The sequence below is a fragment of the Macaca thibetana genome, chromosome X, assembly GCF_024542745.1.
Source record: "Macaca thibetana thibetana isolate TM-01 chromosome X, ASM2454274v1, whole genome shotgun sequence".
Lineage (NCBI taxonomy): Eukaryota > Metazoa > Chordata > Mammalia > Primates > Cercopithecidae > Macaca > Macaca thibetana.
In genome coordinates, this window is record NC_065598.1 from 129,571,553 (window position 1) to 129,588,209 (window position 16,657).

The 16,657-nt window shown below is 44.3% G+C and overlaps 1 long non-coding RNA gene across 2 annotated transcripts; it reads left to right on the forward strand.

Moving 5' to 3' along the window:
• The first annotated feature begins 537 nt into the window (after positions 1–537).
• On the forward strand, positions 538–11,133 carry LOC126945959 (uncharacterized). 2 transcript variants are annotated; one of them, XR_007722562.1, is made up of 3 exons: positions 538–996; positions 9,093–9,214; positions 10,106–11,133. It is a non-coding gene; the product is annotated as an uncharacterized LOC126945959 (long non-coding RNA). The 2 variants fall into 2 exon arrangements; XR_007722563.1 differs by having other exon boundaries at positions 538–951.
• The last annotated feature ends 5,524 nt before the right edge of the window (positions 11,134–16,657 follow it).

Below are 16,657 nucleotides of genomic sequence, written 5' to 3' on the forward strand. Positions count from 1 at the left end.
CCTCTGGCTCCACTCGAAAATGGCGCCGAAATCGAAGAACTTCTTAAATTTCATTGCAAGCTTTTTGCAAAGGTTTCTGGGATTTGCCTGCGAAGCTGTTTCGCCGCGTCCGAGAGCGAGCGAACGTGCAAGCCAGCGAGGGAGAGAGGGAGGAAGGGCTGGGGAGGCGGAGAGACAGACCGAGCGAGCGACACACGGACAGCGACGGACAGCGACAGAAGCGGGGACCGGGACTTGGGAGACGGCGAGGTTGCGGGGCGCGAGGTGCCGGGCACGGAGCTACAGGGACGCAGGGCCGAGAGCCGGGGTCGCAGCGCGGAAGGGACGCTGGCTGCTGCCGAAGCTCGGAGAGCGGCGTGGCGGAGGCGGAGCGGAGCGGCGCGGCGCGGAGCTAGGGGCCAGCGCGGAGCGCTCCCTGGGAGGCGAGCGGCGCAGCCGGCGGAGAGGCTCCCGGAGCCGCCCTAGAAAAAGCCGGCTCGGGGGGCGTGGCCACGCGCTGCTGGCGCTCCCCGCCCCCCGGTGGCCCCGCTCGGCTCCGGGGCCCGGGGGCGGAAGGGGGGAGGGGAGGAAAGGAGCTGTAGGGAAGGGGGTTGTGCAGGCGCTCGAAGCCGCAGCCTTGGCCCGCTGCGGGGGCGGGCCGAGAAGGGCACTGGGCGCCCAGAGTAACCAACACCAAGACGAATAGCGAGGGCTCGGGGAGAAAAAACGGAGGATGGCAAACAGCAAAGCCAAGGGCACGAGATAGCACAGCGCGCACCCAGAGGCTCCTCCGATGGACGCCACCCCGCGCTCACCGGTCCTCTGGTGGTTCCTTTGAGCCGCCGGGAGGGCGCAAGGTGGCTGAGCGAGGCTTCTTGTTCGGTGCTTCCCAAACCTGAGATGGTTTGGGAAAGGAAACAGGGGGTCTCAGACCGCGTGGATGCAGCGCTCTCGCCACGCGTTTGAGTGCAGGTCTGTCGAGACGCCCCAGCCCTCGCCACCCCACCAAGCTCTCAGGTAGAGAGGCCCCGGGACAGGGTGAGCCCCATAGTCCTTTGGTGGGCATAACAGAGGGAGGAGCAATTGTTTACACATGTGTCCAGTACAAGAAGGGAAACTGATATTTAAGACTGAAGTGGGGAAAACGGGAGGGAAAGGAGCCCTTATCCTGGATGTTAGACCCTACTAGGGACCATGCTATTTTGTATTTGTGAGAATGGTATTGAAGGTAAGGAGGTCCTTATCCTTGAAGATGCATGCTGAAGTGTACAGAAGTGAAATGTCACGATGTCTGCAGTTTTCAAATGATGCAGCTAACATACGCACACATTATGAGAGAGAACAGAAAGGAAGCAAGTATTGCAATATGCTAACAGTTGTTGCATCCTGTTGGGGGTGGGGGGTAAACAGACGTTCGTTGTACCGTTCTTTCAACTTTCCTAAATGAAAATTTTGGAAGAGTTCCCTTATAAAATAGTGCCTGAATGCTAAGAAAATGAACGCGGCTTCTTTTCCTTTCCCTGTCCCGGGTGGGACAAATCTGCGAGCAAGCAGGGCTCAAGGCCAGTGGGGTCTGGACGGGAAGAGCAATGGGTAGAGCTGGCCTGCAGCTGCCATAGCCCTGGGCAGGCCAGGAGGGGCCATTGGAGCCTTGGGGCAGATGGGGCAAAGCTCTGCGGAGGAGCTGCCGAGCGCGTTGGCCCCGGGGGCAGTGCAGGGTGGGGACTTCCTGGCGGCTCTCAGCAACCCCTGGTCCGACTCAGACTCGGTGGGCTCGGCTGCGCCATGGATGAGCAAAGAAACCCGTGGGCCGCGGGGAGCTGAGCCGCGCGCCTGCAGTCGTCGCCACCGCGGCCGGCCACCGCATTCCCCGAGGGAGGCCGTAGTTGTCGCGGCCTGCAGACGGCGCGCGGGGTAGCCCAGAACCGCGTGCGGGCGCTGGGGGAAAAAAAAATCAGGTGCCGAAAGAAAGCAGCAACACGCGCGCGCGCGCGCACACACACACGAAATCAGTTTACAAAAATAAAACCGCGGAATCTGCCGTGCTCGGCGCTCGAGTTTGAGCTACTTAACTCTCGCATGCATTTTACTGTGATATTTCTGTAGAGCTGATGGAAAATCTGAAATGTCTTTGCAAGGGCGATCTCGCAAACCCAAGGCGTTGCAAGCGTTTCGCAGCCTTTCGCTGGCGTCTGCGGCTCTTTTCCGGGGCGCGGGGAGGGAAAAGAGTAGCGTCTTCCAGGGTCTGCAAAGCTGTTTTGAAAAGTTAACCAAAAAGGTTTTACAGAGCAAGATTTTCTTTTCAGGAAAGGTTTTTAAAACGGCTGATACTCGTCCAGTTTCGGTGGGCGCTAAAAACTCTTATTACTAAGCTACAAGTTTCCCTGTTAAGATTTTCAAAAACCCTCGTGGACAGGGCTGAAAGTTTGCCGGGCTGTGAGACGTGACTGAACACGCTTCTAAATCCTCAGATAGATCATTTATAAAGCTTTGGTGCCCTTGGGATGAAAGGCTTTGCTGGGTTTTTAAGGCTTGCCTTCGTGGGTAAATTTGCTTGGGTTGCTACAAGTAAGCATTCATTTCCCCACCTAAATTAGTAAAAGGGCAGAAGATTCCAGCGACATAAGATAAAAGTTGAGTTTGTGGCACGTTCTCTAAAGACAAATTGTAGCAGCTTTCTTTATTAAACTCCTTTTGCTACCTCAGCAAATTGGAGAGCCAGTTGAATATTGATGAATTCTTTGAGGGTGAGTAATATTGCTACAGGCTGGAGAAAGTAAGGGAGGACAAGCTTAAGCATTTACTCAAGTGAACAACCTTCAAATGTTTTTCAACTGTGATGTCTCAAGGATTTTCTTAGGACCTTTGAAGCAAACCCTGATTCTGCAAATGGCTTCTCTTTTGGTAGGCCCTTCCCAACTTGACAAAACTCACAGGATATAAATTGCCCTGAGAAGTGGTGAGAAACTTATCCTAGCATTGAAAACAGGCACAGCTCACCAACTGGGGTGTTAGGGGGGGGCCTGCAACTGGTAGTCAGGCACCTTCTCGCGGGGCAACTAGGAACCTGAAATGAAAATTGCACACCATCTATTGTTTTTTTGGTCCCTTCTGAAATAGTGTTTCAAGGCAGCTGTTTTCAGGAAAATAGCACATATTTTCCTTTCTCTTTTTGTTCCGTGAAACATTCGGAAATTATATTGATAAGGAACAATCATAGTTAGCCGAGGGAGCAATAGCTTTGAAGGCTCTGAGGGCACAGCTGAGAAAAATGAATTAGCTCTAGACTAGAGATATTCAGCAAGGAAGTTATGCATAACATGGTATTTGGTATAAATTTTGGAAAATGTTTTCTGGAAAGCAACTGTGAATGAATCTTGGGAAATAGATGCTGGAGAATCAAGTTGCATTAAAACTTATTTTTTGTAAGTTACAAAGAAGATTTCTAGAACTTCTCATTTTTATTTTAAATAGAAATGCTGTTTATGATTGTGCTTTTAATGAAGGCCTTGAGTTAGGGAAACAAGACTTTCCTTATGTTGTAAATATCCTGAAGTCTTTAGAGAGATAGAATCAGGATAGAGTTACAAATTTAACAGAAAGAAAACTGTAATTGTGTCATGAAGCTTCTATTGTGTTATTTGTAAAGGCTTTTTTTCAGGGTTCAAGCAATGGCTAACAGTGAGTAGTAACTGTATAATACATAATGTAAGAATGCTTGTCCTACTCTCAGATTAAACAAAAAAGATAGTGTCCTTTGGTAATTTTTATGTTATTTTATTTTATGAAATTAATTATAAAATATAGTTATTTGCAAAACTCAGAACTTTGGGAGAAAAATTCTAATCTTAACTTCTCCTACCCCCATGATCTCACCAGGAAAAAGTAGAATGAATTAGTAAATTTTTCCTTTCTGCCAAAGAGAAGCTTAGTAAGTCATTGGTAGCTGTTGCTTTTGATTTCTAGATCTCTTTTCCCTCCTCAAAGATGCAGAATCGCTACCTTCAGTGCTGCCTGGATTGCTTCTTTCAACCAGGCTTTTTTCTTTCTTTCTTTTTTTTTCCTGGGTGTTTAGTGTCATTGTCTTAATTATTCCTGGATTTTTGCCCATTAAATCAAAGACTGTCTCAGATGACGGCAATGATTGGAACTTTTTGCTAAGGAGGGCGAGAATGAAGGGGTGTAGGACAGTCTCAGTGTCTCTTTACACCATGCTGGCCCTATAGTGCAACCTGTAAGTGGCCAGGACTTGCTGTCCTTTGCACAGAGCATGAACTGACAGAGCAAAATGTAATGACAGGGGCATGGAGACCAAAAACCCATCTCTTGTAGGTGTGGTGGCCATAATGGGGGTTCAAGTATAGTACTAGGCTAGATTTAGTCACTTGCTTTCACCATAAAATTACGGTAATCAGTTTCACCTCACACTTCTAGCACTTTCCTTGAATTTCAGCTAATTATAAAAAGGAGAAAAGAAAAAGAAACCCCAGTATATCAGTGTCAACCTGTTAAATGCAATCTTGTTGAGGGAAGCTGAAGTGCCTTTGGAAGGTTGGTTGCTCCATTGATATCAAAAAAATTGAAATAAACAAACAAAAACACTAACCAAAAGTGACCAGCACCAAGGATGTCCTGTAAAAAGCACAGAGCTCTGCTTTGTGATGTCTGAATGACATCGCTTTCCGGATCTTGTTATATGAAAAGAAAACACTCCTGGGGGCAAATAATATCTTGCTGGGTAGAAAGAATAGGAGGGAACCACAAATCGAAGAGTGCGAAGGGATGCTATCTTTGTTTAAAACCAAGATGCAGCTGCAGTGTTTTCCAAAGCATGAAATACGTTATTGAAATAGCAGAGAGAAAGTGAATGTGCATATCTGAAATGTTTACATGAGAGATGGTAACACGACATCATCCGGAACTGAACTCACTCATGGTTGCCATTCTTTCCCCCGAACATCCGTTTGCATTTTAAAAAATTAAAACGTAAGAGATAGAGTGTCAATTCACCAGGCATGGTGGTGGGTGCCTGTAATCCCAGCTACTCGGGAGGCTGAGGCAGGAGAATCGCTTGAACCTGGGAGGTGGAGGTTGTAGTGAACCGAGATCGCACCACTGAACTCCAGCCTGGACGACAGAGCAAGACTCTGTCAAAAAACAAAAACAAAAACAAAAACCAAAAGGCAAACAAAAAAACAGCGATAGAGTGTCTAGGACTGATGGATAATGCCATTTCTTTTGCCTCCTGTTTCTTAAAATTATTCTTGGGCTTGAGATTGGGTGGGATTTTGCAGCGGTTCATGACCAGAGTAAGCCCCAGCCCTACGCGTGGAAGAGGAAATGGAAATCCAGATCCCGTTTTTAATTTTAGCATTTGCCCTAAACCCAGGGCTCAACAGCTTCTTTAGTCCAGAGTCCCCAGGAATGCCTACGCCGTAGGCAGGGAAGAGTGAAAACGAGAGTAGGGTGGAGAGCAAGGGCCAGGGCAGAGGAGAGAAAGAAAGAAGATGAAAGAAGAGAAAGAAAACCAAGTCCTTCTCCTCTGTCCCTACTATCTGTCCTCAAGTTCAGAGTCTCCACTTGCCACCATGATGTCATCAAGGTGACCTTTTCAGGCCCCCCATTTATCTCTCAGCTGAGTTCTGCTCCTCTCCCAGTGGTCCATGGAGTTCTGCTGGGAAAACACAATTTTGATCATGTTAATCCTCGGCACAAAAGGCAGATGACTAAAAAGCTTAACTCCTTAATGTGGCGTTCAAGGCCTTCTACAATCTGCCTCCAGTCTTCACCTCTGCTTGCATCTCCTACTCCTCCAGTCACACCTTCTTTATGCATTTATGCTGGATATCCCTGTTCCTTCCATTTCCACATCCTTTTTAGGCTCAGCTCAAATGCCACCTCTTCCATGAAGCCTTCTCAGATGGCCTCAGAGTTGGAGTTAACTGCCTCTGTCCTGTCCTGTCACAGCACTTTAATGAACTTAGTTGTTCTGAGACTCTCTTCCTAACAGACAGTAAGCTCCTAGAGGGTAAGGACATGTCTGTCTATAAGTATCTTCTCAGCGCTTTGCACAATACTTTGCATCCGTTGATGTCCAATACATATTTGCTTTTTTGTTTTGTTTTGTTTTTATTTGTTTGTTTTTTGAGATAGAATCTCCCTCTGTCGCCCAGCCTGGAGTACAGTGGTACCATCTCAGCTCACTGCAACTTCCGCCTCCCAGGTTCAAGCAATTATCATGCCTCACCCTCCCAAATAGCTGTGATTACAGGCATGCACCACCACACTTGGCTAATTTTTGTATTTTTAGTAGAAACGGGGTTTCACCTTGTTGACCAGGCTGGTCTCAAACTCCTGACCTCAAGTGATTCACCTGCCTTGACCTCTCAAAGTGCTGGGATTACAGGCTTGAGCCACTGTGCCCAGCCAAGTTAGAAAGAAATCCAATACATATTGTTAAGTGAACATATACCTGAGAAGGGAAAAAAGGAACCAGAATAAGTGTGAACAAGGTGCTGTGGTGGTGGTAAAGATGATGGCTAACATCCTCAAGAGTTGGCTTAGGCACCATTTGGTGTTCTTGGTGCTGACCAAGGGTTGTTGAACTCATATCTAACACGTTGGCTTCACAGATGTCCATCTGGGACTGACACTTGGAACACATCCTCTGGTATAATATAGAATTAATTTGCTTTTAAATTAGCTGCTCAGTACTATAAACTCTCTCCTGAAAATCTGTCACCATCATTTTATACTTTTAAGCTTCAAGTTGATCCTTGAAGGGAAGGTGGAATTTGGATGGAATGGGCAAAAGAGCATTTTCAGAGGCCAGGAGACAGAGAAGAACTGAAAGGAGATGGACCTAGTTGGACAGAGCCTTTCTACTGGGGAATTAGAGACTGGTCTGGACAAGTAGGGTGATGTCACATTATGGGGGTGTGGGGGGTGGGCGCGGTGGCTCACGCCTGTAATCCCAGCACTTTGGGAGGCCGAGGCGGGTCGATTGCTTGAGGCCAAGAGTTGGAGACCAGTCTGGCCAACATGGTGAAAACCGGTCTCTACTAAAAAATACAAAATCTAGCCGGGCCTGGTGGCGTGTGCCTGTAATCCCAGCTACTTGGGAGGCTGAGGCAGGAGAATGAAGAGTAGCTTAAACCCAGGAGGCAGAGGTTGCAGTGAGTGGAGATCGTGCCACTGCACTCCAGCCTGGGTGACAGACTATTGTCTCAAAAAAAAAAAAAAAAAAAAAAAAGCTTGGGCGCAGTGGCTCACGCCTGAAATCCCAGCACTTTGGAAGGCCAAGTTGGACTGATCACGAGGTCAGGAGTTTAAGACCAGCCTGGCCAAGATGATGAAACCTCGTCTCTACTAAAAATACAAAAATTAGCCGGGTGTGGTGGCAGGTGCCTGTAATCCCAGCTACTCAGGAGGCTGAGGCAGGAGAATTGTTTGAACCCGGGCAGCAGAGGTTGCAGTGAGCCGAGATTGCACCTCTGCACTCCAGCCTGGCCGACAGACTGAGACTCTGTCTCAAAAAAAAAAAAAAAAAAAAAAAAAGAGATTATGGGGGGCCTGGAAGTAGGCAGAGGAGTTGTGACTTTAGTTGCAGTGTTTTTTAACAGATTCTCTGGGCTTATATGGTATAACCCTGTGGACGACAAACTATGGTAAACCTAGGACTACCTGAATAATTAGAATATCCCATTCTCCATGCCACACTGGAGTGAACTTTCTTATTTGGGAAGATAAAGAGTGGAAGAATACTATTTATCATATGCCTATTCTGTATCAGGAGATGTACTGGATTATTCCCCCACCCCAGGTATTCCCTCCCTGTCTCCCCCCTCCCTTTCTCCCTCCCTCTCTCACACACCTGCACTTGCACACACCAGAAGTCCCAACTAGGACTTGATATTAATTAACCTTTAAAGTTAATCAATTTTTTGTTTAATTACTCATACAAAGTATGCTATGAAATACCAGTAAATATCAGGTTAAAAAATTAATTGAAAGACAGAAACTTACTATTGTGTGCTGATTTGATGGAACAGAGGAGTGAAAATATAGTACGTACCTTCTGGATTGAGACTGTGGTTTTCGTTTTTGTTTTTGTTTTTTGGTAGTGGCAGAGCTTCAAACTGGAGAATGTTCTTTTTCATGGGCAGTTTAAAAAAATTGTCATTAAATATTTTCGCGAAGTTAAAACAACATTGATAGTAACTTGGGCAACTTAGATATTCCATTCCCTGTACTTGCTGTAACTCAAATACCAAAACCTATTTAGAGTTTAGGTGCATCTATCATTAGAGGCGTGTGATTTCTTTACCTGGGTAAAGCGAAAGAAAGTTAAATTGATGAAATATGAAATGAAAATGAGAATTAATTTGTAGAATGAACCATAAAAGAACGAGATTTTTGAAGAGATTATTTTATTTTGATTGCAGACTGTAAATTATCACAGGGAGTTGCTGTAGGAATGACATTGAGGCTTACTTTTGGGTCAATTTGTTCCTGTCCTGACCCACCCTTGGCAGTGGAGAGAGCTAGAATTTCTCTAACTCCATAGAAACCAGTCTCACTGTTGCTTTAGGACTGGATTCTCTCCCTACACTGGGCTTCCTTTAGTGCTTTGTTATGTAAATACAGCTTCAAAAATAGAATAATTATTCTGTAGGCATTACTTGGAAAATGAGCTTTTCTTTTAAAGATGTGTGCTTAAGTTGCAGACAGAGCTTTAAAGAGCTCCTGATAGAAATATATTTGGCGAAGAGTCAAAAATTTTAAAGTAACTTTAAAAGGTGAATAATTTACATTCGTATAGTGTTTATATAATAGGGTGTTATGACAAAGCCAAAACAACATTGAAAATAACCTGAGCAATTTAAATATTCTTCCTAGTAACTGTAAAATAAAAGTGCCTTCGCTGACAGGGAATTTTTTTCATGTTCCCAGGTGGCAGGGATTATTTCATGTTCCCTTATATTTGAAAACTGGTATTAGCATTTACTTCTAGGACTCAGACCAATTCCCCCTTACCTGTCAGAGAACATCTAGCAATGAATGCTGACAAAGCTACATAGCAAAGTTGGGCAAACCTGTCACTTCCCTTTCAGAAACCTGTTTATGCACCCTCCTGCAATCCCACCACCTGCCCAGGCCAAGTAAGTGAGCCCCTCTCCGCTACTGGTGTTTCATCATTCTGGGAGCTACTTCGATTTCATGCATTGCCCTTCAGGTAAGCCACAGGAACCTCACCACAGGCCATGCCAGATGGTTGTGAATTGGATAAGAACAAAGAAAAACGGAAGTAGCAAGTGGTGGGGAGTTTAGTGTACTATATGACTTACTCATATGCAAGTCAATAAGCAAAGTCCCCTGCCTCTTGTCCTTGGATGCTGGATAATAATAAATATAAGTATACATAATATATATACATACATATATACGTGCGTGCACACACACACACACAGACACACGTTACCTGGATCCCCTACCTCCTCACCCCACTCTGAAAAACTTTAGAGTATCCTTGGCCTGATCTGAATTACATTACATTAGAGAATTGTTGAAAGAGTTCATATTACTGCTAATGTGGGGAACATAATTAGAACCAACATTAGCGCCTCTACCCAGTATCATCATTGCTATTATTTGATTTACATCTTACGCTTTTTCCTTTGGCTTTAACTGTCTTTGTCAATCTCCTGTTATAAAAATAAATAGAAGCTTCCTATGAAATGATTTTCACCAATCAGTCAAGTCCTGTAACTTGTTTTCCTTGAAGAGGGAAAATATAACTGATGGACACAAGGAAACAGCAGTGGCATAGCATGTCCTTTTCCACCCTGTGTTTTGACATTAACGGTATTTACACAAATAAACTGAAGGACATTGCATTTGTGGAGTTTGCCAGTGTGATAAGATTGAAGGGGTGGTAGGAAGCCTCCACGCTGGTCCCCACTAATCCTGCCTCCTGGTGTTCCCACTCTTCTGTAATCCCTCCTAGCTTGTGAGCTAGACCAGACTCTTTTAACAAGTAGAATATGGCAGAAGCCATGGGATGTCACTTCTGTGACTTCTAACTTGGGCCTTTTGTCATCCCCTTCCCCTTCTCCCTCTTCATCAGCTGCCATGTTATGAGGACGCTTGGACAGCCTATGGAGAAAGCTACAAGAGAGGAACTGAGGTCTCCTGCCATCAGCCACTTGAGTGAGCATGGGAGTGGATTCTCCAAACTCCAGTTAAGACTTGAGATGACCACAGTGGCAGCCACAGCTTGACTGCAACTTACGAGAGACACTGAGCCAGAGGCACTCAGCTAAGTCGTGCACAGATTCCTGACCCGTAGAACCTGTGACACAATGAAGGTTTGTTGTTTTGGGGGTAATCCGTTATTCAGCAATAGATAATGAATACGGAAGGCCTTGTAATTGTATAACCAACGTGAGTTTATAAGCGGAAATCTGACCTCATTTGTTTTCTCCTGAAAAAGTTGTAGAACAATCACAAGACTGCAAGTCACTCCCTCTCTTTCTCTCTTTTGTGGGAAATAAACAAGTATAATTACAATTTTTAAACCCATTGTTTTATTCTCAAATAAAATTACAATTTAAACAGGATATTGTAGAGCTCCATTGTAGGGATTAACACTAATGAGAATTAAAGGACATTTTCGTGAAAGCCAGCTTTTTTTTTTTTTTTTTAAATAAACACTCATCCCTTGATAATGTATTTCTTTTTCATAAAATTAAAAACAATTGTGGGTATGTAGTAGGTGTATATATTTATGTGGTACATGAGATGTTTTGATCCAGGCATGATGTGTAATAATCACATCATGGAAGATGGGGTATCCATCCCCTCAAGCATTTATCCTTTGTGTTACAAACAATCCAGTTACACCCTTTTTGTTAATTAAAAATGTACAATTAAATTATTATTGGCTATAGTCACCCTGTTGTGCTATCAAATATTAGGTCTTATTCATTCTTTTAACTATTTTTTTGTACCTATTTATCATCCCCAGTTCCCTCCCACCACCCACCCCACTACCCTTCTCAGTCTCTGGTAACCATCCTTCTACTGTCTAGCTCCATGAGTTCAATTGTTTTGACTTTTAGCTCCCACAAATAAATGAGAACATGTAATGTTTGCCTTTCTGTGCTTGACTTATTTCACTTAACATAATGACCTCCAGTTCCCTCCATGTTGTTGCAAATGACAGGATCTGATAATGTATTTCTTATAAACGTGTGTGTGTGTGTGTGTGTGCTTAGTTTAATGCTTGACTAAGCCTTCATTACTTGTGAAGGAGGGACGGGTGTATTTCTATGCATCTCCAAAGTGGGCTATAGGTTCAAAGTAGTAAGAAAAGACTTTTTGCCCTTAACATTTACATATACTTTACACAGTTTTCTAAAAAACCTGGTTGGCTACTTTCAGGCTACGAGAATAAAAATTTAAACGTTACTTTGAGTTTCCTTTTATGGGTGAAAAATCTCGCTATGGCCCTAAGTTTTAAATATTTGACAAGCAATTATCATAACAAACGGTTTCAGACATTTTTGGCTTTCCCAGAGATTGAAAGGTGAAAATGTTCATTTCTTTTGTTGGCAATGAAGCATTTCATCTTATTATCACAAATATGATTAACACTGTTATGGATTTTTATAAATTATGTCATCTTAAAAATTAAAGAACATTACCACAGTAAAGGAGAAAAACACTCTTTTGAAGTGGCATTTTCAAAAGGCAAATGAATTAGTCAATTTGAAATGCAGGTTTTTCACAAGGTGTTTTTATCTTCCCATCTTTAGAATGGTTCCTTTAGCTTATGGGCTCCCACGCCCTTTCTCAGTACCAGTCAGTCAGTCAGTCACCTGGATTGACCATCTACTGGGTACCTTCACCAAGTAATGGAAAAGCAAGGCAAAACAAACAGGCTGGGCATGGTAGCTCACACCTGTAATCCCAGTACTTTGGGAGGCCAAGGCGGGTGGATCACGAAGTCAGGAGATTGAGACCATCCTGGCTAACACAGTGAAACCCCATCTCTACTAAAAATACAAAAAATTAGCCAGGCGTGGTGGCATGAGCTTGTAGTTCCAGCTACTCAGGAGACTGAGGCAGAAGAATCACTTGAACGCGGGAGGCAAAGGCTGCAGTGAGCCGAGATCGCGACACTGCACTCTACCCTGGGCGACAGAGTGAGACTCCGTCTCAAAAAAAAAAAAAAAAAAAAAAAAGCAAGGCAAAACAAACAGGAGACAGCCCCCACCCTGCCCTGCTCAAGAAATATACAATCGAATTGAGAAGATCAAACATGCACCTGAAATGTTTGAAGAACACTTTTTACTGAGTAATGATATGTCCAAGCCAACAAGTGCAAATTACTATTGAATTTTGAAAAATTATGCCCAATTATTCTGAGACATTAACCCATGAATGATCCTTGACCACATTTTTTTTTTTTTTTTTTTGAGACAGGGTCGCTCTCTGTCACCCACGTTGAAGTGCAGTGGCACGATCTTGGCTCATTGCAACCTTCACCTCCTGGGCTCAAGCAATCCTCCCACCTCAGCTTCCCAAGTAGCTGGGACTACAGGTATGCAATGCACCACCACGCTTGGCTGATTTTTTTTTTTTCGTATTTTTGGTACAAAAATATAAAAATACAGGCTGGTCTTGAACTCCTGAGCTCAAGTGATCCTCCCACCTTGGCCTCCCAAAATGCTGGGATTACAGGCATGAGCCACCATGCCTGGCCTGCATCTTTGTTCTTACTGTTTCCTTTGCCTGGGATGCCCTCCCCCTACATCTTCACCTGATTCAATTCTACCTCTCACTTCAGGTCCAATTCATAGGCTCCCAATTCTGTGAAGCCTGTGCTTACTCCCTCTTGTCATGTGTTGTACTGGAGACTATAGTCTACCCAACTCTCCTCCCTAAAATTTCATGAGTCATACTTCTTCCGTATCTCTGATCACTTCTCTTCTATCTATTTTGATGACTGTTCTTCTCCTGCCCTTTTCCTAACAATGCCATGAGGATTGAGTATTAGAGAATTCTCTTTCCTGCACTCATGTGATTCCCCCAAGGCTTTATCTCCCAGTAATTACATTTCTTGAGCTGATTCCTGGACATATCTACTTGGATGTCACTGTCATCTCAAACTCAATGTGTCCATCCTAGATTCATCTTCCCCCCATCCTCTACCATCACCCCAATTTCCTTACTTAAATCCAGGGCTTACCATGCCTTCTGAGCTTCTAGGGCTCTTGATGGTGACATCTTTGAGTCAACATCTTCTTTTTCACATATATCCAGTCAGACAAATCAGAGCATAGCTTAAGTCTTGTCCTCCATGAAACCTGTCTCTTTGCTCTAAGGCCTGGAGCTTTCCACGCTCCAAATTCAATTTCTCTCTTAATCGTGAATGAGGCTTATGTAGACATTTAACTGTTTCCTGTAGGCTAGAATGAATGAAGTCCTGTTGTTCTTCACTTGAAATGGGTCTCATTTTCTTCTCTTCCTACCCTTCAACTCCTTCTCCCATCTGCTGTCCTTATCTCTTCTCACCTAGGTGAGAGCAATAGCCCCCTAAGCAGCCTCCCTCCAACACGGTGCACTTGTCCACCCTGTTCCAGGGGTTATGCCCACAAAGAATACTCTTCATCCTCTTCTCTGCTTAGCCAAGTCCTCCTCATCTTCTAACAGTAGGGTCATTGCCTATCTCTACCAAGAAGCCTTCCTGGATCTTCTAGTCCACATGGAAGTCTTTCTTCTCTGGGAGTGAGTTTTGAGCATAGAGGGGGAAAGTGGACTTTGGTGCTAGACAAACCTGGGTTTGAGTTCCAGTGATGTCATTTCCTAATGGTACAATCTCCGTTTCTCTGAGCCTTAGTTTCCTCATCTATAAAACAGAGAAAATCATTTTCATCTTGTAGAGCTGTTGTGAGGATTAAATGAGATCATGTATAATGTGTCTGACACATAGTAACTCCTGTTATTACCATGGAGGTCTTGAGTCTTTTCCAAGGCTGATACATTATGCAACTTCAGGGCAAGTCTCTGAATATCACCCTTGCAGTTGTGAAATGCTCAACTTGCACCTCGTAGCCCAAGTCTAATGTATCTAGTATTGATTGTTTGCAAAGTTGCTTGCCTGTGTTTTAGTATTAAACAATTTGTTAGCTTCTGAAGAGAGGATGGCAGGGGGGATTTGCTAGCTCTCTTGTACACAGTCTCATATACCACTCATGCTCTAGCCCCATCACTCACCACCATCACCACCCTGCTACACTACCTCCATTGTATTGGACCAGACCACTGGCACGTTCTCGGATGACCTCGGCCCAAGGCCTCACGTCTATGCACAGGCACATTCTCTGGACTGCAGTAGCCTCTATAGCCTCTATCTCTGTAGGCCTCTCTACTTGTCTCCCTCACCCCAATTAGACTGTGTCAGTCTTGTTCCCCACTGCATCCCCAGCATCTAACATAGTGCTTGGTGCATAAGACGGGCTCAATAAACATTTGTTGCATGAATACACTGTTTTCAGGGATTATTACTTAGTTTTCCTCAAGAAGAGGCAGGGGATTTTTAAATTTAACTGCTCTGTTTCTTCAACTACCATGACCGAATTTCTAAATCTACCCCCTGCTGAAGCACTTTGCCTATATTAAATGTGCAAACATTGTGTCAACGTTGTGTAATTTTAATTAATTTATCTTCGAGACAGGGTTTCTGTCATCCAGGCTGGAGTGCAATGGCACGATCACAGCTCACTGCAGCCTTGACCTCCCAAGCTTAAGTGATCCTCTTGCTTCAGCCTCCCGAGTAGCTGGGACTACAGGCACACATCACCATACCTGGCTAATTTTTAAAATTTTTTTGTAGAGATGAGGTCTCTCTATGTTCCTCAGGCTGGGCTCAAACTCCTTGGCTCAAGCAATCCTCCTGCCTTGGCCTCACAATATGCTGGGATCACAGGTGTGAACCACTGTGCCTGGCCAAATTAATTTATTTTTAATGACAAATAAAAATTATATATATATATATGGTGTACAGTATGATGTTTTGAAATAGTCTGCTTCTTAATAGGTATGTGACCTCGGGCAAGTATCTTAATCACTCTGTGCTTCAGTTTCCTTATTTATAAAATAGATATGAGAAGAGTATTTCTCTCACAGGTTGTAGTGAAGATTAAATGAGATGCTTTTACTATCTGGAATGTGTTCTCTCCAGATCGTCCCAGGACTGGCTCCTTCTTCACATTCAAGACTGAGTTGAAATGACAAGTCCTCAGAGGCCTTCCCTAAATACGCTGGTCCCTTCTCCAGTTTATCTCATATCACTTTATTTTAGGTTCTCCATAGCATTTGTTGCAGTCTGAATATTTATTTATTTATTTTCTGTGTGACCTCAATTTTTCTGAGTCCCTTTCTACTCACTGCCATATCCTCTGTGCCTAGGACAGTGCTTAGCATGTAGTAGCACTCAATAATAAATTTCTTTCTTTCTTTTTTTTCTTTGAGATGGAGTCTCACTGTGTCACCCAGACTGGAGTACAGTGGCACGATCTTGGCTCACTGCAGCCTCCACCTCCCAGGTACAAGCGATTCTTCTGCCTCAGCAGGCGCTCCAGGCACCCACCACCACACCTGGCTAATTTTTGTATTTTTAGTAGAGATGGGGTTTCACCATATTGGCCAGGTTGGTCTCGAACTCCTGACCTCAGGTGATCCGCCCACCGTGGCCTCCCAAAGTGTTGGGATTACAGCAGGCGTGAGCCACCGTGCCTGGACTTTTTTTTTTTTTTTTTTTTTTTTTTTTTGAGACGGAGTTTTGTTCTGTCGCCCAGGCTGGAGTGCAATGGCATGATCTTGTCTCACTGCAGCCTCCGCCTCCTGGGTTCAAGCAATTCTCCTGCCTCAGCCTCCCAAGTAGCTGGGATTACAGGTGCCCGCCACCACTCCCAGCTAATTTTCATATTTTTAGTAGAGATGGGGTTTTACCATGTTAGCCAGGCTCGTCGTGAACTCCTGACCTCAGGTGATCCACCTGCCTCGGCCTCCCAGAATGCTGGGATTACAGGCATGAGCCACCACTCCTGGCCTCAATAATAAATTTCTGTTGAACAATTCACTTACTCTTACTCCTCCCTGTCTCTCTTCCTCCTCCCCTTTCTCTCTTACCCCTTTGAGAAAGCTAATAGCCAAACTTGAGCAAAAATTTTCTGATCATAGGTGTTGGGGGAGAAAAACTCCTTTCAAAGCACTATCAGTCTGTGGCTAAAGCATAAGCTCTGGCTCTTGGCATCAGGAATTTACCATCCAGCTGGTGGGTAGTGACGTGAGTGCTTCTTAGAACCATTGATAGTTTATAATTCACCAGTGCAACCTATGCTTTTTGTGGATAAAAAGTGACACAGTTGTAGATTGAACTAAGAAACGATTTGGCTGAGTACTAAGTTAGTGGTGCAGAGTGTAAGGGAAATGGGGATATAGACAGAGGGTCAATTGCGGAAGGCTTTCTTAGAGGAACTTGACGGAGAGGGAAGTCATCCTAGAGAGAAGGGACCACGCACCAATGTTTGCAAACCACTTAGAAAAATGCCTGGCCCATACTGAAAATGAGATATGTGTTTATTAAATAAAAATGCCCAACATATTTTTA